This window comes from Sapajus apella, unplaced genomic scaffold (assembly GCF_009761245.1).
Source record: "Sapajus apella isolate SASKATOON/1434 unplaced genomic scaffold, GSC_monkey_1.0 scaffold74, whole genome shotgun sequence".
NCBI lineage: Eukaryota > Metazoa > Chordata > Mammalia > Primates > Cebidae > Sapajus > Sapajus apella.
In genome coordinates, this window is record NW_022437014.1 from 1942230 (window position 1) to 1968099 (window position 25870).

The window sequence follows — 25870 nt, forward strand, 5'->3', positions numbered from 1 at the left end:
TAGAGGGGAAAGGAATATCAATTTTACAGCACTATACAAATGTAAGGAGTTGTTATAATAAAATATGGATCATGGCCTATGCTGGGGTGGAGCTAAGCCTCCTTCAGTCATTCAGCCTGTTTGTGTAACCTCTGGTGAAATTTTAATAACTGTTGCAAGGCGTAGGTTTCAGCACATTCTTTGTTTCTTTTGTTGGTATTCACAAGGCAGTCACATCTGCCACGAACTAATCTTTCTCAGAAGGGAGGGAGTGGGAAGACATGTAGCTAAAAAGGGCTTAGGAGCCCTGAGACATGTTAAATAGGAGTCATTTAACTACTCCAATTAAAAAAAAAAAAAAAAAAAAAAAAAAAAAAGGGCAAAAATATTACCATACTCATGGCAAAAACAGCCAGTAGCTCAGCACTATGGTTCTTACCACCTGAAATTTCCATTCAACCATGTTTCATCTCCAGCCGCTACCATCAGTACAATCATCAAATTTAACTGAATTACTAGTTCAATTAAGACTCAATGTATAGTTTTGTATATCAGATATGCGCCACGCCCTATGCTAAGTATACAGCCTTGAGTAATTCACAGATTCTTCCATAACAAACTCACATACAAATAAACACACACATAAAAATAAATAATATTAATGTGATAATTGCTGTAGATCTGGATAATTGCTACATTTAAAGTACTATGACAGTACCTAGGATGGAGCAATTAACTCTGCATGGAAAGTAGGAGAGGAGGTAACATGTGACCTGGCCCTTGAAGGATGAGCAGAAGTTGGTCAGAAAGTGAGTATAGCTATACTCACTGTGTACATAGGCTCTGGGGCTAGCCCTCCTGGTTCAAATCCTAGCTCTGACATTTCTTTCTTTCTTTCTTTTATTTTTTTAAATTATACTTTAAGTTCTGGGATACATGTGCAGGACATGCAAATTTGTTACATAAGCACACATGTGCCTCTGCCATTTCTTAACTGCATAACTTGGCTAGTTACTTGATCTTTTGTTGCCTCAATTTCTTCATCTCTACAATAGGCATTATAGCAACAGGGCCTACTCACAAGTTATGGTGAGGAGTAAGGAGTTCAGGCAGGTAAAGCACTCCTGCTAGTTCCTGTCCTGTGGTTAACCACTCAATAAGCAGAAGCCATCATTGTTGCTATTATTCTTCCTTTTCTTTTTTTTTTTTTTTTTGAGACGGAGTTTCGCTCTTGTTACCCAGGCTGGAGTGCAATGGCGCGATCTTGGCTCACCGCAACCTCCGCCTCCTGGGTTCAGGCAATTCTCCTGCCTCAGCCTCCTGAGTAGCTGGGATTACAGGCACGCGCCACCATGCCCAGCTAATTTTTTGTATTTTTAGTAGAGACGGGGTTTCACCATGTTGACCAGGATGGTCTCGATCTCTTGACCTCGTGATCCACCCGCCTCGGCCTCCCAAAGTGCTGGGATTACAGGCGTGAGCCACTGCGCCCGGCCCTATTCTTCCTTTTCAAGTCAACAAGCAGGAAAGAGATTCCTGGAACTCTTAGGGACCTGGTCTCTGGATTTAAGAGACTGTTAATAGCATCATTGTCATCATGAAAAAGAGTAAAGCTACCATTGATGCCAGACACTAGGTTCTTTACATATGTGACTTCACTTGATTATTACAAGAACCCTGAGAGTCAAAAAACTACACTGAAATATAAATAACACCACGAAGAATATAAAGTAGGTGAAAAATAGGTGGCACAACGTGGGCACTGGATGGAAGAGAATTACATGAGAAGAAATATTTACCACCTAACTCATGAGGTAAAACTCAAAAGGATTCCAAAGCGGTGGGTTTAAACCAAAGGAGGTCCTTTGGTCATTTTTGTTTGTTTGTTTTTGTTTTTGTTTTTGCGCATGTTCGTTAACTCTAAGCAGAGCCTGCTCTTTCATATTTGCTCGGATTCCCACTACTCGTGTGATACCCAGCCCTGAAAACACTTGAGTAGTGAAGTTTGCGACATGCAGACAAGGCTCTGGAACTTAACTTTGGCAATTGCTTGCATTTGTTGAATGATGTTTTTGTGCCAGGCATTACGCTGGGTACTTTGAGACACATGATCTGTGTAACATCCTGAATAAGATATTATAATCCCCAACTTATGGATGAGGAAACTGAGCGTGAGAGAGAGCTAGACTAGAAAGAAAAACAAGATCAGAGGCACCAAAGCAGAGAGGTACATATCATGTTCTAAAATTCATTTGACCAGAGAAGAGGATCCATGCAGGGGAGTGGGATGAGTTTGAGTGAAAGAAGTTAAGTGACCTTGAAGGCCAGGCTTAGGAATATGAATGTGGCTATGGAAAGGTAATACATGATAGATTTCCTTTTCTTCTTTACAGCTTTATGAAAACCCATCCACAGCAAACATATAGGCTGGCACAAGGTTTGCTCTAAAGAGGAAGAGATGCTAGGTGGGGCTGAAGATGTTTCACTTCTCTTTGGACAGTGCCCTGCTATAGGCAGGGATAATCCTCCATCTCTCATAAAGGAAAACATAAGAGAGGAGGAGCCTTCCAATAAATAACCCCGGTTGACTTTTCCTATTATATATAATATATTCAAGGAAATAGCCACCAAATTTCCCTCCCTAGATTCCAAGCCTTGAGATCTGACTAATATTTAAGTTTTGCATTGCAAATTACCCTCATAATAAAGAACAGTTTCCTTAACCTTTCATCCTAAGATGGTTTTTATAATACAGCTCCTGTTTACCTCTGTCTTCATTTTACTTCACTCCCGCAGTATACCCCAGCTGTGCCGATCTAACGGCTGCTCCTGAAAGCACCAAATTTTCTCCAAGAAAATTTATCAGACCACATAGCACCCCTTCATAGCCATAATGCCTTGCACTTACTTGTAGAATATAACTTCTCACCAAGAATGTGTTTATTTATTTCCTTTAGATCATAGCTCCATGAAGGTAGGGATTCTGTCTTGTTCTTTGTTGAATACCCTGCATCTAACTCATCCCAGCACATAGTCAGTGCTCAAGAACAATCTGTGAAATGAATGAGTAAATGATTAGGTGAGAGAAGACGTGCTGTGATTCTCTGATCCTTACTCATTATTGAATCCTGCTTTTCAACTTGCCATTGTGCTCCCCCTCCCCCACTGTTTACCTGACCCTAGACCCCTGGGCCCCTGCAACTTAACCTTTGATTTCCAGGTCCCTCTCCAGATCTGACATAATTCTCTGCCCTATTTACAATCTGACACATGCACACACTCACCACCACTAAAAGCAACAACAAAACTGCCTTTTCTCTCCTTCTTGGGCTCACCCTTTACCAAAAACCATTGTTGTCTGCCAAAGTTCCGCTGTTATCCAGGAAACATTGTGGGGACTCGCCTATCTCCCATTTCCCTCTCAAACCCAAAAATGTTGTTTGAATGCACTAGACTGGAGAAAGAGACAGGGAAGGAAGCCCTAACAGCATCCTGACTTTGTGGCATTGTTGTTAGAATTTCCTGAAGTAGAGGTGAAATGTGTGCATGGTGTGTATGTGTATGTTTGTGATCTGTCAATCCGTGGCTGGGGATTAACTGCCTAACTTTCATGGAACGAACAACCTGGGAGGAATGTGGACACCTGCTCTGCTCATTGGAAACACACAAGCTCTGGATGGGCAGTCCCAGCTGTAGGGGCACAGGAGGCATTCTGTCCAGCAGGCTCAACCTGGAAGTCCAGTATCAGCAATAGTAATTTAGTAGCATAATTGCAAACACCTATGAGCACTCCCTGTGTCACTGCGCTAAGTGCTTTACATAGATTATCTCAATTATTCCTTACATTAACCCTATAGGGTAAGAGCTCTTATTCCTATTTTACAACTAAGGAAAATGAGTCACGGAGAAGTTAGGTAGTTTGCAGAAGGTCACAGAGTAAGTGACAGAGCCAGGATTTGAACCCAAGAACTACCACATCAGAACCCTACCCAATATAAAATGGTTCAAAATAGGTACACTTTGATTATTGAGAGTTAGAATGTGGAAGCATCACAAAAAAGCAATGCATTTTTTTCTGTAATATCACCCTCATAGACTGAGGAAAACAAAAGAATCAGGGGGTGTTCAGGACAATATAATGGGTAAAGATGAAAGACAGTTAAAAGTATTTCTCAACATGTTATACTTCCAGCAATTTATCAATTTGTAAATATATTTCACTACAAATATAGGGAGATCAAGGAAGCACAGGACTGTCATGCGCTGTACTGGATGTGTAGAGTGTTCCTGGGAATTGTGCAGTGCACAACATGCTCAACTTTACATGGTAGCCCCCAAATCCAGGCGTCTTTGTATCCATAAGTTAATATAGAAACAGTTATAAATGAAGACCTATTAGTAGAGCTTGAGCTACTGTGGCCTTCAAAAATTAAATAAAAGAAAAAAGATGTGGAAATGATAGACTGGCTGCCACAGTATCATAGAAAGCAGATATATTTGCCAGTGTGGCCCCAGAGTCTTTCTGCAGGCTCTTCTGCCACCATGCCTTACCATTCAACTACACTAATATCATGTAACCTGCCACCATTCCCCAAACTTGCATCCACCCACAATTCCCATGCTGTACAAATTCTCTCTTGTCCTCAATCTCTTCCCCATCTTTCTTTATTTACTACTGCCTTCTCCTTCAAGACCTAGACATTCATCCATCCCTCATTCATACATTCATTCAGCAAACATTTGTAGAGTACTTGAGGCAGATTCAGAAGTGACCAAGATGAGTAAGGCAATTCCCCACTCCCAAGTTTCTAGCAATCCAGAGGGGGAATTAAACAAAGTGAGTCCTCTCCAAGACGTTTTATATTCATTCTCCTTCTCTTCCTTCCTGAGTTAGAAGAAATTCTTATCTTTTGGAGACATTTACAATGCATATCCTTATCAGTCAAGTACCAATTCAAAAGACTTAAAGCAAAACAAATACATGGTAGAGAAACATAGAAAATATTTGGAAAGCTATAAATCAGTAAGTTTATACAGGTTTATCTATTCTTGGTTCATTTTGTAAAGAGTCAATAAAATGCTAAGTTAAAGCTCAGTTGATTTTTTTCCAGATACTTGCCGAGTTCTTGGCATCATATTCTACCATGTTTCCAGGATTCAGAGTGTCTAAGCGGTGCTAGTGAAAAGTTCAGTTGAGCCAAAGAACTTTATATTTCATTCTAACCTGGAAATGCTTCCCCCACCCCCATTAAATGTGTGAGGCTTGAGTCAGACAGCTACACATAGAGTGAAAATAGTGTCATCCCCCAAAGAGCAGCAAATCATCATGAGAGAACAACAGTAGGTGAAAGACTTTGAAAAAAATCCTGTGTTGTGAATATTAAATCCCAGTTGTCCATGCATGTTCCATTTTGTGACAGAAAGGGCTTATCTTTTATCTAGTAGACTGTAAGCTCCTTTAGAATAGGAGTGGTGTATGATTTATTTCTCTAGCCCAAGTCCTAGCATAGGGCTCAATAAATATTTCCGAATACATCATACATACCGATTAAGGTGGAAGTCTATTCTGTCTTCTAATAGCTTGTCATAGTCCTTAGTGTTCTAGAGAAAGACGCACTAGAGTTTGTTTCTGTATTGTTTGTTTATGTGGGGAGGGGCAGAAGGAGAATTATTTTGCTTTGTTTTTGAGATGTGTCCTAATGCAGTAGAGATCAGCATGAGAGCAAAGACCTTGTCCATCAGGATAGTCCATCATCCCACTTAATGAGGAAAGACATTGGATGATATTATCTTCCTTGTGATCATCACTCAAGAAAATAATTGCACACCCAGCTTTAGTCCACATTACTTTGGAGTTTAGCTGTATTTTCAACTCCAGCATTTTCAACCACACCATTTTATGGCTTCAGACCCACCATGGCTTCCAAAGGCTGTGCAGAATCACTAGAAAGCTATAAGCCTCCCCACTAGCCCACACTGCTGCTGCAGTATGCATTTTTCTGGATCACCTGTGAGATCAGTTTGCAAACAGGAACTGGCTTATGAAGACATGCTTGCTCTGAGGAACACAATGGTCATCTCACTGCCAGTGGAATGTAATATTTCATGTCAAGGCACCCTTCCTGTACAACATGGCGCTGGCATTTGGTTTGACTTGGTGATGAGAAATATAACAAAACGATGAGAAATTTTCCTTCCAGAGCACTTCTTAAGGGAGCTTCGTTGCTTTATTGGAAATTCGTACTGCTTAGCTTTCATGAAATGCCCCTTTGGTACATTAGTAAGAAGGTTCAAGGCAAAATAAACACATTTCATCTTGACCATATTTGGAACTCACGATAAAAAGGAGTCAAAAGGTAAGCTGATGAAACAAGAATATTTTATCATTTTATTCCACACATAGTTTTTACTTTCTCCCCTTTCCTGCAATAACTGCCTCAACACGATGACACTCATATGCATTTTCAAAAGGTTGTCATTTTATTATGTACTGAATTATATAAAGTAATATCTATAAATCCATTAGAAACTCTCATTCTCAACTCTTAGAATTACTATAAAGATTCAGAAAGAAACCAAGATATTAAGGAGAAGCCAGTGGCTGCGGCTGCAGAGTCTGTATTATGTTTGTTTATGTCATAATTCTCTTTATTTGCCAAAGTAAAGGAGCTTAAAGTTGCAGTGCACCAGGTAGGTCTTCCCTTACTGTCTTCAGGTGTTTGTTTAGAGGAATAGCTGCTGTGATGCCTTGATTTCCCTTGCCAGGATATGAAATAAGAAAATAGTGAAGATCCTTGCTGTTTACTCGGGGAGAAAATACCTACATGCACGAAACAATTTAATTCTTAAGATTGAGTTAAGGTGTAAGAAATTTCGTTGCAACAATAATAATAGATGATATTTACATGGCACTTACTATGTATCTGAAGCTCTCCCATGTGTTTTACGTATATTAACATGTATATTAAACTTTACAACAATCTTACCAAATAGCCATTTTTATGATCCGTTTTACACATGGTGAAACTGAGGCATAGAAAGGTTAACTGAGCAGCAGCTCGTAGGTAGCAGAGCTAGGATTTGACTCCAGGCAGTCTGACTCCAGGGCCCAGACTCTTTAGCTACCATGCGTATGCACTTTCTGAAGAATTACAATGGTGCAGCCTGAAGTCACTCACTCAATAAAGCTGTCAGTGGAAGACATGGTTCTAGAACAGAACCTTAATGGTGGCCTAAGGTTTTCGCTGTGAAAAGGATGGAATTTGCCTTTTTGGGAAGCAAGAATAGCAGGAAGAGAAGCTGGGGTTTGGAAATGAATATGACATGATAGGAGGGATAGCTATCTTGTAAAATGGTGTGAGAAAACTTATATAGAGCCTTGAGCACCAGATTTCAAGTGTTAAACAGAAATCCACAAGCAGGTATACAAGCAAAGAATTCATTCATTCATGCATTCATATACTTACAGCACTAGAAGGACCTTAGAGAGCACCAATGTCAACTTTTCCTTTTATATTTGTAGAAACTAAAGATCTAGAGGGTTGAAATGACTCCAGGGTCACTTACCTAGTGGCAGCACTAGAATAGAGCATAACTCTTTTGATTCACCATTTAAGCTTTAGGGCTATTTCCAATGTTCCAGAACATTCTGAAAGATTCTCCTGGCAGAGTTATTTGGTTCAGTCTGGAGGGGAGAGACAAGAGGCAATGTGACCTGTGAGGCATTTTTGCAAAATCCAAGTGAAGTACAAGAGGCCTGGGCTCAGTAAAAATAGTCAAATTTTCACGAGAGGATTGAGAAAGCATGATAGGGTATCAATAATGAAGGAGCTAAGTTGCCTCCAAGCTGCCATCGCTTCGGCAGAAATAGGGAAATTGGTCAATGGTACCACCTGGGCATAGACAGCATCAGTTCAGGTTTGGTACCTGTGAGAGGGAGTTGGCTTTATTATAATTACTTCTGTGTGGTACCTTCTGTAATATGATAATCACATTCCAAGGCCCTTTGCAATTTTTCCATTAAGTAGTTGCCACGATCGTCAGCGTGTGAGCAAGTCCTTGTCAACACTGAGATGGAATTTAACTCTGTTTTGCTTTAATATCCATTAGGCTCCATCCTGCTCTTTCCTTTTCTTAGTTTCTTTCACTGCCAATCAGCCTCATACGTGTTCACTTTCCTCAGAGTCTAAATTATAGTGGTTAAGGGTATAAGCTCTGAAGGCAAATGGCCTAAATTTGAATTCTGGTTCTAGAACTCTTGTGTGACTTGGGCAAATTTAATTCTTCTTAAAATTAATTCTTTGTGGCTCAGTTTCCTCATTCATAAAAAGATACTGTGATCAGTACTTACCTTCTAGCAAGAATGTGAATATTAAACGAGTTAACACACGTAAAGCACTTGGAATGGTCCTTGCATGTAGTGAACACTCAATACATGGTCCTTGCATGTAGTGAACACTCAATACACAGTAGCTGTCATTGTTGCCATCCTATTACCCCTCTTTGCTGCACTATAGTTTCAGAGTCTTTTTTCTCTAGGACAGCCTGGCAAGATGGAGTTCTTCCTTTCCACTAGGCACCTTGTTCCTGTGACTGCTGTTGTAACGTTAGCATGTTATGTTCACCCCTAGAAGCCCCTCCTGTTTCTCCAGCAAAACTATCTTAGGCCCCCAGTTTCTCACCACCTGAGTCTCTCCCAAGTAAACCATCTTTCACCTTCATACATATGCACATATGGCTTAAATTTGTCCCAGGGGAGGGAGAGAATGACCCCTTTCTCCTTTTTTATACAATCTCACAACCTGAAATTGTGATTAGTCTACAATTTCATTATTTACCCAATTTAAGTGTTTGCAGTTTAAGTGTTTACCGAAGAACTCTCAGATTTAGGAGATTATAAATTCTCTGCTTCTGAAGCAAGACTGAGAAGGGATTAAAACCAAAAACTTGAGAGACAGCTGGAACTAGGTTCAAATCCAGGCTTCACATTTATTAGCTATGTGACTTTAGATCAAATAACATCTGAGTCTTGGTTTCCTCATCTATAAGATAGGACTACCTATCTTGCATGTTGTAAGTATTAAAGGTTATAAACTTTATAAAATAGGTAATTTTTAACCCCTCACCCGATTCCCACCCTCTCACCTTTCATAGTCTCCAGTGTCTATTATTTCACTCTGTATGTTCATGTACACCCATTATTTACCTCCCACTTATGAGTGAGAATATGCGATATTTGACTTTCTGTTTCTTAGTTAATTCACTTAGGATAATGGCCTCCAGTTCCTTCTATGTTGCTGGAAAAGACATTATTTTATTCCTTTTATGGCTCAATTGTATGCCATGGTGTGTGTGTATATATATATATAACATTTTCTTTATCAAACCTTTGTTGATGGGCACTTGGATTGATTCCATGATTTTGCTATTGTGAATAATGCTGCAATAAATATACAATGCAGGTGTCTTTTTGATATAATGATTTCTTTCCTTTTGGGTATATACCCAGTCATGGGATGCTGGTTTAAATGGTAGGCCTATTCTAAGTTTTTGAGAGATCTCCATACTGTTTTCTATAAAGGTTGTACTAATTTACATTCCCACCAACAGTGTGTAATCATTCCCTTTTCTTTACATCCTCACCAACTTCTGTTTCTTTTAGACTTTTAATAATAATCATTCTGACTGGTATTAGATGATACCTCATTGTGGTTTCAATTTGCATTTCTCTGGTTATTAGTGATGTTGAAGAGTTTTTCATGTGTTTGTTGGCCATTTCTATGACTTCTTTTGAAAAATGCCTGTTGATATCCTTTGCCCACTTTTTTAAAGGGGTTGTTTTTTCTTCTTGAGTTGTTTGAATTCCTTATGGATTCTGGATATTAGCCCTTTGTTGGATCCATAGTTTGCAAATATTTTTCCTATACTATAGTTTGTCTACTCTCTTGGTCATTTCTTTTTGCTGTGCAGAAGCTTTTTAATTTAATTAAATCCCATTTGTCTATTTTTGTTTTTGTTGCATTTGCTTTTGAGGACTTGCTCAAAAATTTTTTGCCCTGGGCAATGCCTAGAAGAATTTTCCTGGGTTTTTTTCTAGGATATTTATGGTTTCATGTTTTATGTTTGTCTTTGTCTTATTATTATTATTATCATAATTTTGGGGATGGCATTGTGCTCTGTTATCCAAGCTGGAATGCAGTGGCATGAACATGGCTCACTGCAGCCTTAACCTTTTGGACTCGAGCAATCCTCCCACCGCCATCTCCTAAGTAGCTGGGACCACAAGCATGTACCACCACACACTCATCTAATTTTTTAAAAAACTTTTTTAGAGACAGGGTCTTGCAATGTTGCCATGTTGCCTAGGTTGGTAACTCCTGGGCTCAAGCGATCCTCCTGCCTTGGCCTCTCAAAGTGCTGGGGTTATAGCCATGAGTCATTACTCCTGGCCCAAGTTCATCTTTTTATATGGTGAGAGGTATAGGTCCAGTTTCATTCTTCTGCATGTGGCTATCCAATTTTTCCAGCACCATTTGTTGAATAGGGTATCATTTTCCCAGTATATATTTTTGATGACTTTGTCAAAAATCAGTTGGTTGTAGGTATGTGGGTTTATTTCTGGGTTCCCTATTCTGTTCCGTTGATCTGTGTGTCTATTTTTATACCTGCAGCTAAATTTTAGTAGTAGATTGAGGTGGCTTCTCTGAAAATACAGATGAGGTATCAGTGACACCTCTGAATCCCTAGGGGATGTTTCACAGATGACACCAGATTCGTGTAGGTCCCTGTCCATGAAAGTAACTTAGAGTGTCCTTCCTGCTGATGTTAGCTGCAATGATGTTCTTATCACTTCTCTGTGCATTCAATAGGACAAAACAAAGTTTGCAGTTATCACCCAATGGAAATGAACTGCCCTGACTCCTGAGAGTCAAGGGCTGTTTGGGTTAGGATTTCAGCTGACTATTTGTCACCCATATTTTCTTTCTTTTTCGTCTGTTCTCTGGCATTACTATAGTCAGTATTACTGTGCTATTTCATAATCTCTCTCCTAATTTTGTTTTATACGTTTTAAAAGATGAATTTTTATTAGATCCTAACAAAACTGGCACAGAGAGAAGTTTTAAAAAAATAGGTGTTCTGCAGGTCTCTTGATTATGTAAGAAAATGATAAATTATAAATACAAAGAGCAGAAAAACTTTCCCCTGCTGAAATATATTCTACATCTACAGGAATATGACCCAAACAGGGACCATGGTTTTCCCAGTCTGTTTGAGACAAATTTTAGTGATCTCCTAAAATGATCACTAAAAATGATCTCCTGAAAATGGTCACATGACAAATTTTAGTAGTCTCCTAAAATCATTTTAGATCTCCTAAAATGGCTTCCATCCCAGGCTGCCCCAACCTCACACTCCAATATGCCACCATCTATGCCTATAGGTCTCGGTTGAAGGAATTCTGACTAACTTAATCTACAAAGCATTAAATTGAAGAACACAGAGAGGCTTGCAGACTCATGGGAAGGCCAGAGAATCAGACACAAAACCCACACAGGGAACAAAGGAAACTCATAAAGCCTCAGGCCACGTGAACAGTGCAGCTTGGTCACTGCCATTTCTGGGGACTAGGCACCACGGCTGATGTCATTGTCACTGAGCAGTGGTTGTCACTATGACCACAGTGAGCCCTAAACTGCCTCTGGGTCACTTACGCTAATATTAAACCCCTTACGGGAATATGCAGTTGACCTTCTACCTCACAGTTGATAATGAAAAGGGGATTCAGATGATGGAGAGCTGAAAAATGACAAATATTTACTTTCCTTCCCGTCCTTCTCTACCTGCTCACATTCTACCTTGAATTAAGTATGGAGCAAACGTCTATTCTTTTTTAAAAGAGTTTTTAGTGTCTGCAACATTATCGATCCCATTTTACAGATGGGAAAACCAGAGGATAAGTGACTGTAGAAGGTCCTAGACAGCACTTATCACTCCTAGATTTTTGCTCCATGCACAGGTTTTAAAACACCATTAACCACTATTGTTTTGTTTTTGTTGGTTTTTTTGTTGTTGTTTATTTGGTTTTTGGCTGATGGAATCTTTTTTATTATTCTAATGAAATCTTGCAAAAAACCGCAACAAAGCAGATGCATTGGGTTGAAGAAGGGTGAGGAAGCACAGAGATCTACTTGGCCACACACTCCTCATTTCACACACAAGGAACACCCTCCACTGAGGTATGAAAAACGCTCCTGCCAGCGAGAGAGGCTGATCATTCCTGGCTCATTTCCTCTCACTACCCCTCTGGCCCTGCGCATGGGGACAGGAAGTAGCTCTTAGTTCAAATAGAGTTAGCGGTGCATACTCAATTGTGTCCATGCACACGGTCTAGCATTTCTCAAAAACATGTTCCATAGAACGCAAGTTCATCAAGATATCAATAAGTTATCATGTAAATGGGACTGTGCACAGTGGCTCACCCCTGTAATCCCAGCACTTTGGCAGGCTGAGGCGGGTGGATCACCTGAGATCAGGAGTTTGAGACCAGCCTGGCCAACATGACAAAACCCCGTCATACAGAAATTAGGTGGCAGGTGCCTGTAATTCCAGCTGTGTGGGAGGCTGAAGCAGGAGAATCACTTGAACCTGTGAGGCAGAGGTTGCAGTAGAATCACTTGAACCTGTGAGGCGGAGGTTGCAGTGAGCCAAGATCGTGCTGCTGCACTCCAGCCTTGGCAACAAAAGCAAAACTCAAAAAAAAAAAAAAAAAATCAGGTAAGCGAGAATTTTTTTAAAAGTTTTGTTAATGTTGGATTTCTCACCTTACCTAAAACTATGGAAAACAATAGGTTTGTAAATCCCAAGAAATTAAGACATTTCTTACCTACAATGAGGGAATCTCCGAGAGTGTAATGACAGTCCAAAGAAGCAGTATGATGTTTGGAATTTTCCAAACATTTGACCAGAGACCTATTTTTCAAGTTGTATTTCTCAGGGGTAGTCTCTTGGATTTTTTGGGTTTGTTTTGTTTTTAAATGCCTACTAATATCATTTGGCTATTTTTGGAGGTGGGATTAATTGGTTTTTACCCAGCCATTTTTTTTTACAAGTGTTCCTCTAAAGCTTGTAAATCCAAAAAGAAATGCTAAGTTCACCCGGGAAAGTTAAACCCCTCTGAGTCCCTAATATCCAAAGGATTTGGTTTATGCAACAGCATTTCTCTGTCATGTAAGAAAGAGTACAGACCGCGTGGCTTAGAACTCAGAAAAATCCTAGGCCCAGATACGCTCAGGATGGTAACTACAGTAATTACAACTCTCTAATTAAAAAAGGTCTGTAAAGTTCAATTACAAAAGACAGTGAGGTGAAGGGATATTTGCTTTCAGACTCACTTTTTAAAAATCCTGGTAGCTATATAACTATAAACTCCTCAAGGGAAGTGGAGATGTCTCCAAAGATCTCATCCAAATGCAAAAAGTGACCAAAGTTTTGGAGAAGTGATTTAACTGGTTGGAAGGCATCAAGCTGCCCAGAACAATTTCATCCAGGTGGACAGCTGTGACTTACTGTTTTACTCCCTGGAAGTCAATGTGTCCCTGATTTATACATACCTCCTAGTACCCTGTTGCCTTTTTCCTCAAATGAAACCTACTCAGCCTGGATTCTAATATCTTCCTCAACTGCATCTTTATCTCACCAGTTTATTCTCAGCTTAGATAAATCACTGACCCAATGGGGGAGCTGCTGTGGGGTTTTTTGGTTCATTTTTGGTTTGCTTTGATTTAGCATAAAATTGGAGTAATCATAATTTCACTATCACCTCTGAGGGCTGTGGTGAGAATCCATCATGTTGATCAGGGCCAAGGCCAGTCCATACTGTGTCTTTGTGTAAATTAGGTAGAGGCAGCCCTTCTGGAATTATGCAGCCTGTTGGCTCGGGGTAGGCCAGCAGCATAGGCTAGATTTCAGCTCCACGCCTTGGCAGCTGGTACAACTTGCCCAGTTGCATACCTCGTATCAGTCTATGCAAAAGGACTCTGTAAGCTGGAAAAGTGCTTTCATCCAGCAGTGTTGTGGAGCGTTAAGGGCAGCATTACAGAAACAAGGATTTTATTACAGGCTCACCATAACATCTGTGTGACCTCATTAACCTCTTTGAACCTCAGGGTCCTCATGTGTGAGATGGAGATGACAGCAAACAAGGTCAGTGTGAAGATTAAGTGAGATAAAGCCTGAGAGTACCTGGAATATAGTAAGCATGCAATAAATGTTAGTATTACTATTATTACTAAAGTAATAATTACTAAAGTAATAGTAGTAATTGGGAAAATTGACTTTTTCATATTATTGTCTTTTTAATTCTAAGATAGATCGTATATTCCAGTCATATTAATTTTCTCCTTCTTCTGACTTACCCACATATACTGGCCAATCCCTGGGCTTTCCCTGTGTTGCGTCTTACTAGGAAGCACCTCCCTCTTTGCCAATCTATGGCTGTCATTTTACCATTCTCCTGGTGTTTTCCCAGTCACATAAATTGTGCTACAGCGTTATTGGAGACTAGTAATAAAAGGGATACAACTTTATGATATAATGCTAAGTTAAACGAGCAAGTACAGAATTATATATTCATGATCTCAATTTTGTAAAAAATATGTTTCAAGTATGTACATATAGACTGTCCATGTTTTGCATGGGCCCACAATGCATGCATTTTTGTTACCATAGGTTAAACAATACCCATCTCCCGACAACACGGTTCAAATTTCAGTTATCCCAGTATATTAACTAATTGCATAAGGTAAGCTTCACTGCTGGCAGTTCAGTCCACAGATCACTATGGGATTGACAGATGCACATCATGATCAGTGACCAGTCACATCCCTGCTTTCTCAGTCAGCCTGTGATTGGTCAGATTGGGTCAGTGCCCATCTGTTATTCAGTTCAGGCACAAAGAGCAGGAGGTTACATCCTTCTCTGCTAGTGATAACCCCACATGGCATTTTTAAAAAGTGGGTAATCAAAAGAGGAAATTGGTCAAAAATGGTGAAAATGCAGCAAAGTAATGAAAAGTGAAATGGTGGAAGTTAAATATGAGTCTGATATAAACAAAGTTATAGAAGAAATAGCTGACCATGGAAATGTGGACATCACTACCCTTTGAGAGACACTAGATATGGAACCCAAGGAACTTAGTTAAGGTAAAATTGACAGATGAAGAAAGTGCTGGTGTTGAAAATACACAGAAGAAGCAACATTGGCAAACAACAACAACAACTTTGCGTTAAAAGAACTATCAGAGATAGTTCACATCTTTGAAAGTGCAAAGGACAAAGTTCTAGAAGCTGATCCAGTCTTAGAAGTATAACAATTTGTAAAAAAGATGCTTGCTTTGCATTGTAAGTTACACAATGAAAGATAGACCAGCATTATACAAACTACTTCTGGTAAGTTTTTTACAAAGAAATAAAACACTTTTATTCTCAGCATTTCTATATTTTACATTCAGAGTACTAAAGATTATTTTTACTATTCTTTATTTTATTTATTTATTTATTTTTTCTGAGATGAAGTCTTGCTCTGTCTCCCAGGCTGGAGTACAGAGGCATGATCTCAGCTCACTGCAACCTCTGCCTCCCAGGTTCAAGCAATTCTCCTGCCTCAGCCTCCCAAGTAGTTGGGATTACAGGTGCACACAACCATACCCAGCTAATTTTTGTATTTTTAGTAGAGACAGGGTTTCGCCATGTTGGCCAGGCTGGTCTCAAACTCCTAACCTTGTGATTCATCTTCCTGGGCTTCCCAAAGTACTGGGATTACAGGCATGAGCCACCATGCTCGGCCACAATTTTTTATTTTCTTATACATTTATAAGCAACAGTAAGAGAGTTTTTAATGACAAAATTTTTTTTAAAGATTACAGAACAGTTGGATTTTCTCTATTGATTGTTAAGATCACTTTGCATGATTCTAGCTTTTATGGTCATTTTTGCAGTCTCACACTATCATGCCAAGTGACAACTGCCCATACCTATATCTCCATAGGAAAAAAAAATGACTACATAAAAATATGCCAAAAAGTTAGTACAGGAATTTTATTTTAATTTTAATAGTATGGTTTTAATTTTCTCTTCTGAAATTTTCATATTTTCAAATGTTCAACAATGAGCACACATTTCTTTTGTGATCAGAGAAGGAATTGTGATTTACAAAAAAAGCTAGGTTTAAAATTCAGCTCCATTGAGAGTTTTAGACACCTTTGACTGGCTCTCTGTGTCCTTGGTTCAGAGTCCTTCAACCAAAATATGGTTAAGATGACTTGCTGCTGAACTATAGCTTTGTAAAGGCATTTGGGTTATTTTGTGTGTTTTAAAAATTATATAAACTAAAATTTCTTGAGTATAGAAACAATGTATTTATATGTTATCCTTCCCATCCCTGGAGCCCTATACAATGTTTTAATAAGTAATAGGTACTCAATAAATATCCTAACCTATCTCTCAAAAACCTGCCAGCAGTTGCTGGGAAAATTACCCAAAGAGCATCAAAGGACACATGAGATCATATTTGAACACAATTTAATAAATTTCCTGTAAAATTACTTGTTTTTCTACTCATTTAATTAAAATTTTAATTTCCCCTCTTCAAACAACATAATTATTGAGAATCTAGAGGCTCCTAAATCATAGTGGTTACATTTTTTGGTTTCCATAGTAACTGTAATTCAGCCTCAGAGTCTTAACACATTTCTTTAGATTATAGCAAATAGAGTTACATTTTTAATCTGTATATACCTATCAAAGCAAAGTTCTGATTTTTATAGAAGCCACAATTTCTATTTTAAATGTTCATTTAAAATGAACAGAATAGCTTACAAAGGACTTTTAAAAATGTATGTCCTTTGTTAAAAATATATGAAGTACACTGAAAGACAAAACCTGTGCATTCCTCATTGTAGGACCTATTTTTAAGGCTTCCCTATCTAAGTCAGCGCAGTCTCTGATGTGAGAGGAGAGGGGAAAAGCAGAGCTGATAGTTATGTGATGCGATTTTGTCACTCAGTTTAGTAAACAATGCCTTTTGTAGTTTCTACCTAAACCACCTTATCATTTTTTATGGCATCCCGATGAACTGCATTTCATTGCACGGCCCTCAGTGTAAGGTGATGTAACTGATGGGCTGTCAACACACCTCCACTTGCAGAGGGAAATCATGCCGATGACAGAGCAGGCAAGGGACTCTACCACGCTGCCAGCTAACAGCTCCAGATTTCCCTTCTGACAAAGAGAAGGTATTTGTAAGGTAGCCTCTAATGCAGCCAAAGAAACTCTCTGACTTTCTTCTTAGATTTCAGCATTCACCTTTTCCTGAAGGATGTGAATAAGTGGACACAAAGACAAATAAATCCTAATTTCAAAATGTATCCAGAATTGTTAGTTCCCCGTTTCCCTCCTTGCCAGCTTACTGAATTGTACCTGTGACAACTGGCAAATGAATGTCAGCAGAGCCAGCTGTGTCAGCCCCAGCAGACAGTCGGCTGCTGCACGTACATTCCTGTGCCTCTGAATGAAGTTGCTTCACATCCTCTGCCCTCAGCCTTGTGAAACTGTAGTGAGGACATGACTGTGCCAGACAGGGGTGAACTGAATTCGTGCTTTCTAATGACGAGTCCAGTTGTTTTGATTCTGTCTTCTGTGCTGGAGTTCGTGAGTTTCATTCCCAAAGAGAAGAATCTAGGTAAACCCTGACTCCCATTTCTGGATACCAGACAACTTTGATATAGTAAGTACATAATTGAAGGTGGAAATCTGAAATATATATGAACCCCTGCCCCAACTCTATGAAATTTTCATTTCTCCTTTCCAAGAATAGAATCCCCACACTTTCCAAAGCAAAAGTAAGACCAAATGGCTTGGCATATACAGATGTACTCGGAGGGACAGCATAACAGGGTGTGTGAAATGGGTACCAGGGTGAATTATTGATGGAACCTAGATGAACTCACAGCATTTCTTATACCTCCTCCAGAGATTTACTAAGAACAAGAAACAAGTACATGTTTTTGTTTTTGTTCTTGGTTTTGTTTGAGATAGAGTCTTGCTCTGTTGCCCTGACTAGAGTGCAGTGGTGCCATCCCAGGTCACCGCAACCTCTGCCTCCCAGGTTCAAGCGATTATCCTGCCTCAGCCTCCCAAGTAGCTGGGATTACAGGCATGTACTGCCATGCCCAGCTAATTTTTGTATTTTAGTAGAGACAGGGTTTCACTATGTTGGCCAGGCTGTTCTCGAACTCCTTACCTCAGGTCATCTGCTTGCCTCGGCCTCCCAAAGTGCTGGGATTACAGGTGTGAGCCAGCACACCTGGCCATGAGTACATCTTTTAACCCTTGTTCACCCCAAGGATCCTCCCCCACTGTGCTTGGAAAAGGGAAATAAATTGGGAAGAGTCACTGTTATTTACAGGTGGCAAGACTTAGGCCAGAACTATTAAGCAAGAGCAAAATTGACTGCTTTGAATATTTGTTCCTTCCTTTGGAGATGGTAGCTTCAGGAAAATCACCAGAACTTGTATAGAAGAGAAATGAAGAATGATGAGCTGCTGGGTTAACTCTGAATACTCAGCCTCAACAGAAGGGATAGTGAGTCCTGGACTGTGCTAGACACCAAAAGAGGGAGCCTGTAGTTCTCATACTCTTCTGGGCTAGGAGACCACCTGGACCAGTGAGCCAAAGCTCTTGGAACTGGCAGACTAGGTAGATGCTTATGCAGTGTGATTTGAGAGTGACCCATTTTACCAAAGCTGCATCAGTCCCCTCACTCTGAGTGCCCGGAATTCTGACTTTTAGAGTACCACTTTTAGGCTAAGGCACTATTGCCAGAAGATCCCTTTGAACTCAAATCTGTACCCTGGAATTATGATGCATTTTATTATTAGGTCCTATTTTCTCAGATTATTCTACAAAACACTTTAACATTTCCTTAATCAAGTCTGGGAAGCAGGATACTCTGGAATCAGGCAACATGGGAGTGGTAAACTTTGATTGTGTTAGAAAGGTGGAGAACAAAATCTACTCTCAGGATAGACAGGGCTATGAAAGTATTGTTAGCAGCATGAAGGCTCGTCTCTGGAGTGAAGTGTCAGAAAGAAAAAGAACATCAGCTGGGGAGTACACAGGGTGAACCCTGACAGCATGAGATCCAGCCTCATCTGCCAAATCAAAGATGGCAAGGTGAGGCCCCTCTGTTTCATGGAAAAGGCAATTAATAAGGATGAATGGAAGATAATATTGTAGATCAATTACATGCTATAAACTATAATGTACTAGCTTTTCCATAAGGCTATAGACTATGGTTCATTAAATTTTTTCAATAAACAACAGTTTGCCTTCCTTAGAGTCTCAGGCAATAATGAGTCTTCTCCATTCCGGCTTTATTTTAAAACTAAAATATTGTCAATAATTAATTAATGGTATTCAAGTGTAAACAGAATATAAGTTTCACAATCTTGAATTTATATTTCCTCTTCTTTAGAGTATGTACGGTTTTATATATTTTGGTTTGTGCTTATGGAAAAATGTTTTACTTCTACTGCTGTTGAAATCATAGCCACCTGCTGTTTTCTATAGTTATGAAATATTATAAGTCTTGTCACTTGCAGAACTAATGTTCCCACTGAGATTCCTCTCTAGCCTTTTTGATTAAAAAGCAGCAACAGCAGAAGACACAGCCTGGGACGGAATGGCCTATCATTTTTGTGTCTCATTTGGTCACAGTAATTCTCAACCCAGAATTCACAACAGAATGAACTAGGCAGTTTTTTGGAATTGCGGAATTTCCAAGAGGAGAGCCTGGGGTGGTTGTGTGTGTGTGTGTGTGTGTGTGTGTGTGTGTGTGTGCGTGTGAAATTCCATAGGAAATCTGATACATAGCCAGAATCAAGCACCCTTACATTACTGACTTCAGGGAATATTGCACTGTGAACAGTGTAAGACTCAGGTTGAGAGGTGATTTAAATTCCATTATAAACTGATACTAACTATGTAAGACCCTATTAAGTGATCAAAATATTTTGTGTTCATTTCTCTCTGCCTGTTTCTCTGATACTTACAAGAAAATTAGAAAAAGTGTGCCCCTTCATAAGTTTACCCGTGTGGTTGCGTGTCATCAATAATGACTTTGTAGCTTTATATATGGGAGGAAGTGTTTTGCATCCCAAGGGTGGTGGCCTGAGCTGTGGCTGAGTCTCAAGGCTCCTGGTTAAGCAGTGACGCTTCTGTGGCCTGTGAATACCACTTGCAATGTGGGCACATCGGTGGGTGAGAGAGTTACTAAGCAGAGCCCCACTGCCTGGTTCAAAAGTTCATGGGCCCAGAAAGGGCAATGATAGTGTAGAGACCCAAGAGAAAAGCTTTCTTTCACACAAGAGCATGCAAAGAAGCCATGCAATCTCCAGCTTATCTGAGGCAGACAGCGCCCTGCATATATACATGGGGTCCTCAGATCTGCTGCTCTGTTGTTGCAAGCTTATACATCACACAGATACCTCCCCACTTAGGAAAAACTGCATCACATTTGATGCAAATATTGATTTTATAAATATGCAATTTTATAGGAGCCTGATTGCAATGTGTAAAAGAGGCCATTTTCTTATGAAGTAATGTTACCTATAATGTGCATATTCATTCCCACATTTTTCCTACCATGTGGTAAATACAGCAACAGATGTTATCTAACGGGGGCCAAAGAATGCACTAGGTGATATGGGAGCTGGAAGATCATCACATATGCATTCTACCACAGACAGCTTATCTTATGTTTAAAAAGGTAAAATATATGCATATGTAACTAGAATGCAGGGCAGAATGTGGCACATGCCACACAGTACAATTGAAGTACTTTGCTATTTCAGAATAAGGAGAGGCGATTAGGAGAAGCTCCCTGGAGGAGATAGCATCTGCCCTTCATTTTGAAGGCTGCATAGGATTTGGACACTGCAGAGTTGAGGGGAGGGACCAGGTGTGGAGGCTTTCCAGGCAAAAGGAACAGCAGTGAGCAGAGGCATAAGATGGAGACTTAGAGCCTACAGCAAGTTTGGCTGGAATGCAGAGTATCTGACAAGGAAAGGCAGCTCTGCCACCCTGTAGAGGGCTAGGCTGGACAATGACTCAACCTCTCTGTGCTCCAGTTTTTCATCTGTAAATAGGAATAATAGTGCCTACTTGATAGGGCTGTGTGATGAATGAATGAGCTAATATATATAAACTACTTAAAACATTCCTTGGTGCATAGTAAGTGTTCTATAAATGTTCAATCCAAGTTGTTAAAGAAGGGAGTAAAGAAATTCCAAGACCAGATGATCTCTAAGATGGTTCTAATTCTAAGGGCCTAGTACTCAGGGCCACTGAGAGTTTTGAGTGGTCTCTGAGGATGGAGTGCAGCGCCCAAGGCTGCCGTGCCATTAAACCTGATGACAGTTTGGAGAGCAGTGTGGGAAGAGACCGAGGCCTGGAAACAAAGATGACTCAAAACAGATGCAGATGGCTGCCCCCCAACCATCAATTTTTGCTGTTTATATTAATATGGAATTTGAAGAAAAGGGCAAGAAGCCATTTTATGCTATTCCCTGCTTTCTCCCCTGTGAAAAATTCCCTGTTTTGAATTGCTTTCAACTCTCTTTTGTGTTTTCTTTGACAATGAAATGATTTAAAAAGAATGAGAGAAAAATAGCTTTGCTGTAGGGAGAAGAAAAAATAGAAGAAAAATAATCTCTCCCCCCACCCAGCAAAAAACCAAACCAGAAATTAACATTATACTCTGTAGTCGCAGACACAGAAAGTGGTCCCAAGAGCCAAACCTCCTCCATTCCCTTCCTGTAGAAGCACCCCAAATGTGATTGAGAACAAATGAGTGGGTTGTCAGGGTATGGGGTGACTATCAGTCTGGCTGCTAATTGTTGCAAGTCATTGCCTTTCTTCTTTTTTAAATAATTTTAACTTTTATTTTAGATTCATGGGGTACATGTATAAGTTTGTTAAGTGAGTATATTGTGTGATGCTAAGGTTTGGGATATGATCCCATCACCCAGATAGTGAGCATAGTACCCAATAGGTAGTTTTTCAGCCCTTGTCTCCCTCCCTCTCTCCCCATTCTGGTGGCCTCGAGGGTCTACTGCTGCCATCTTTCTGTCCATGAGTACCCAGTGTTTAGCTCCCACGTATAAGTGAGAACATATGGTATTTGGTTTTCTGTCTCTGTGTTATTTCACTTAGGATAATGACCTCCAGTTGCATCCATGTTTCTGAAAGAACATGATTTCGTCTTTCTTGTGGCTGTGTAGTATTCCATGGTGTATATATACCACATTTTCTTTATCCAATCCATTGTTGATGAGCACCTAGGTTAATTCTGTCTTTGCTATTGTGAATAGTGCTGCAGTGAACATACAATTGCTTGTGTCTTTTTGATGAAATGAATTTTTTTACAAATACCCAGTAATGGTATTCCTAGGTCAAATGGTAGCTCTGTTTTAAGTTCTTTGAGAAATCTCCAGATGGCTTTCCACAGTGACTGGACTAATTTACATTCCCACCAGCAGGGTACAAACATTCACTTTTCTCAGCAGCCTTGCCAGTGTCTGTCTTTTTTTTTTTTAACTTTTTAGTAATAGCCATTCTGAGTGGTGCGAGATGGTATTTCATTGTGGTTTTGATTTGCATTTCTCTGATTATTAGTGATGTTGAGCATGTTTTCATATGTTTGTTGGCTGCTTATATGTCATCTGATCTTCAACAAAGTTGACAAAAATAAGCAATGGGAAAAGGACTCCTTATAAATGGCACTGGGATAGCTGGCTATCCACATGCAGAAGGATGAAAGTGAACCCCTCCCTTTCACCATATACAAAAATTAACTCAGGATGGATTAAAGATTTAAACATAAGACCACAAACTATAAGAATCCCAGAAGAAAACTTAGGAAACACCATTCTGGATGTTGGCTTTGGGAAATAATTTATGACTAAGTTCTCAAAAGCCATTGCAACAAAAACAAAAATTGGCAATTGGGACCTAATTAAACTGAAGAACTTCTGCGCAGCAAAAGAAACAATCAACAGAGTAAACAGACAGCCTACGAGATGGGAGAAAATATTTTCAAGCTATACATCCAACAAAGGTCTAATGTCTAGAATTCATAAGCTACCTAAACAATTGAACAAGCAAAAGACAAATCCACAAAAAACAAACAACCTCATTAAAAAGTGGACAAAAGACACAAACAGACTTCCCATTGCCTTTCTAAGGTAGGCACAGGCTTTCTTAGTGGTTCTGGCTCTTTTTTCTTCAAGTTTGGTAACCACGTTCTGAGTGAACGTGGTAAAATTCCTCGTTCAGTGTTGAAACAAATACCTTTGAGACCTTCTCACTTCTCTGTACATGGTTCTTTTTGCATCTAGTGTGGCCTCTGAGTGTACCTGTGGAGGCTGCTGGGTCCTCAGAGTCTGGACGGGGAGCCAGGAGTCCTGACCTCTATTTCAGCTCCCAATGGCCAACCTGGGCTCCAACCACAACACAGACTCCTGACTATTCCCACCCAAAAAGAGTTGTTGAAGACTTGAAATCACAGATCTAACAACTCCTGCACTTTGTAAATTCAAGATGACGTTGTTACTGTTCTAATTTTTTAAAATTACAGCACTCTCACTTTTTCTCCAAAAAAGGTATAAACACGAAGACAGTTTGACTTGTTTACCTAAAGCTCTCCTTCGAGTTGCCAGTGGGAACTAGTTACTTGAACACAGACACAGAAATATAGTTGATAGCAAAATAAGATATGCTGAGCTCAGAAGTTTGATTTTTTTTCTTCATTCAGTAACATTTCAGAAAAGCACCAGTAATTGGGACATAATTTATTTATCAACAGGGATTCAGAATACTCCTTTGCAGTTGATTTCGGATATCCATATGACCTTTGCAGAGTGCTATAACCAAGGTGAGAAAGGCTAGAAATAGATGTAGAATTACAATTACCAAAGGGAGAAGAGTTCACTGTGAATATTTAACACACACTGGCATTTGGCGACCAAACTCTGGGGCTTCCTTCGAAGTTCCTGACATGCCCATTTATAAAGGAGGTTAATAATGGCTTTGTACCTACACCCCCACACTTACAGCTAAATAACAATTTTCATGATAACGCCTTTATTTTTCTGCAACTTGGAATTTAAGGCAGCAATTTTATCTACAATGTCTAAGCCCAGAATTTATTTTTGGCCTTTTCATAAGAAATTTGTACCCATTTAACTTTGCCTGGCAATATAAGAGAAAAGTGTTTTTAAAGGTACAGATTTTAATTAGCTAGGCAATTTGCCTTTCTGTGAACCATCAAACCCCGGCCATTGCCAAAGGCAGAAAGCCAGACTAAGCGGAACCATGGTTAGATACAGGGAGGCAATGTCAAGGGCTTGCACTGAGCAGCAGTTGCCAATAGCCTGGGTTAGTAATATGCATATTATTTTAATATCCTATTAGCATTTGGCTTTGAAATGAAAATTGGATGGTTAAAGACAAAGATATATGGGTGGCAATTTTTAGAGCATAGAGGTAAGGTGTATTTTTTACCACTTGCTTTGAGAAGCACCCAGATGCCCCGATGTTGACCTTTAAGCTACCTCTCCTAGCTCTGGGGTTTCCTGGCATTTCCTGGGCAGACCTGTCTCCCAGCATCCCCTGTGCTCTGGATAGAGCTGAGCTCCAGCTTTTGAAGCCTCTGATCAGGGTTGGATGGATGGCAAGCAAACACTGCTGCAAGAGAAAACCTGCTGGCTGGCAGCCCTAATTCAAAGCTTGTTTTAACTTCCTAAGGCCACCTTTCTATGAGACCTCAGAGAAGGGTTTTACTGCCTCAGGGGGTTAGGATGTGATTTTTCAGGAAAAAGTGACTCTTGCAACTTCCATCTGGGTAACTTACCTTTCTTTGCCTACCTGGTAAGAGGATCCCTTTGCAGGAAATGATTTCATATCAACCCTTCATTGCCCAATTTGTCTGTCCAAGGATTACCCTGGAGTTAGTGGTGAAACTTCAGGTTCAATCATTTGCTAAAGGACTCATGAATGCATTTTGTTTGGAGCTTTACAAATCTCTAGAAATTTAGTAAATGGCTTAAGAACTGCCCCTAAGCTCAAGTTGTTTAATTTTAAAATCTATTTTTCTTTTATTTATGTGCAAGTGAAACCATGAAATAGTGACTCTGACTGGCTATAGGGCTTAAGACCCTGAGGATATTGTGAAGCCATTATCCGTAAGAGGCAGAGGGCAAGATCCTGTGTCTACCAACATCCAGATAAATGTCCTTGAATGCCTAGGCTTGGTAACATTGAGGAATTGTCTTTGTCCTTATCATAACTTAGTCATTAATTTTATTTTTTTATCATTTTCTTGGCAGTTAATAGCCTCTGATTTGAATTTTTATTTTTTCTTGTACCACAATTGTTCTACCTTCCTGATTAGATTATGAGCACCGGTAGACAAGTCATCTTTAGCCTTCTTGGCAAGCCTTATAACACCAAAATCAACTTCCTAAATGAACAGCTAGGTATTCAGCCACTCAAAAATGTTTTTCCCAACATCTCATTAGCCTCACTGATACATCTTCCTTTAAATGGAAATTCTCATAGGAAGAGTTGATCCCTACTAATCACTCTTTAATGTGAATTACTTCAGATAATCAGATGCTCAAAAAAATAGAATTAAAGAAAATAGAAGTAATTTTTGAACTTAGGGAACTCTGCGAGAGGCTGACCAGCTTACTAGGGAAGGACTTTGGGGCAACCAGGAGTGTATGTGTTTGTGTGTGTGTGTGTGTGTGTGTGTGTGTGTGTGTGTGTGTGTGTGT

At 39.7% G+C, this 25870-nt stretch overlaps 1 long non-coding RNA gene across 1 annotated transcript in view; it reads right to left on the minus strand.

Annotated features, from left to right (window-relative positions):
- The window catches only part of LOC116532008, a 148268-nt gene extending 124758 nt beyond the window's left edge, over positions 1-23510 (minus strand). The window contains exons 1-2 of the long non-coding RNA XR_004260672.1: positions 23385-23510; positions 7546-7663 (exon numbers count right to left, since the gene is read on the minus strand). This is a non-coding gene — a long non-coding RNA (uncharacterized LOC116532008). The remainder of the gene's footprint in view (positions 1-7545; positions 7664-23384) is intronic.
- Positions 23511-25870: the final 2360 nt, after the last annotated feature.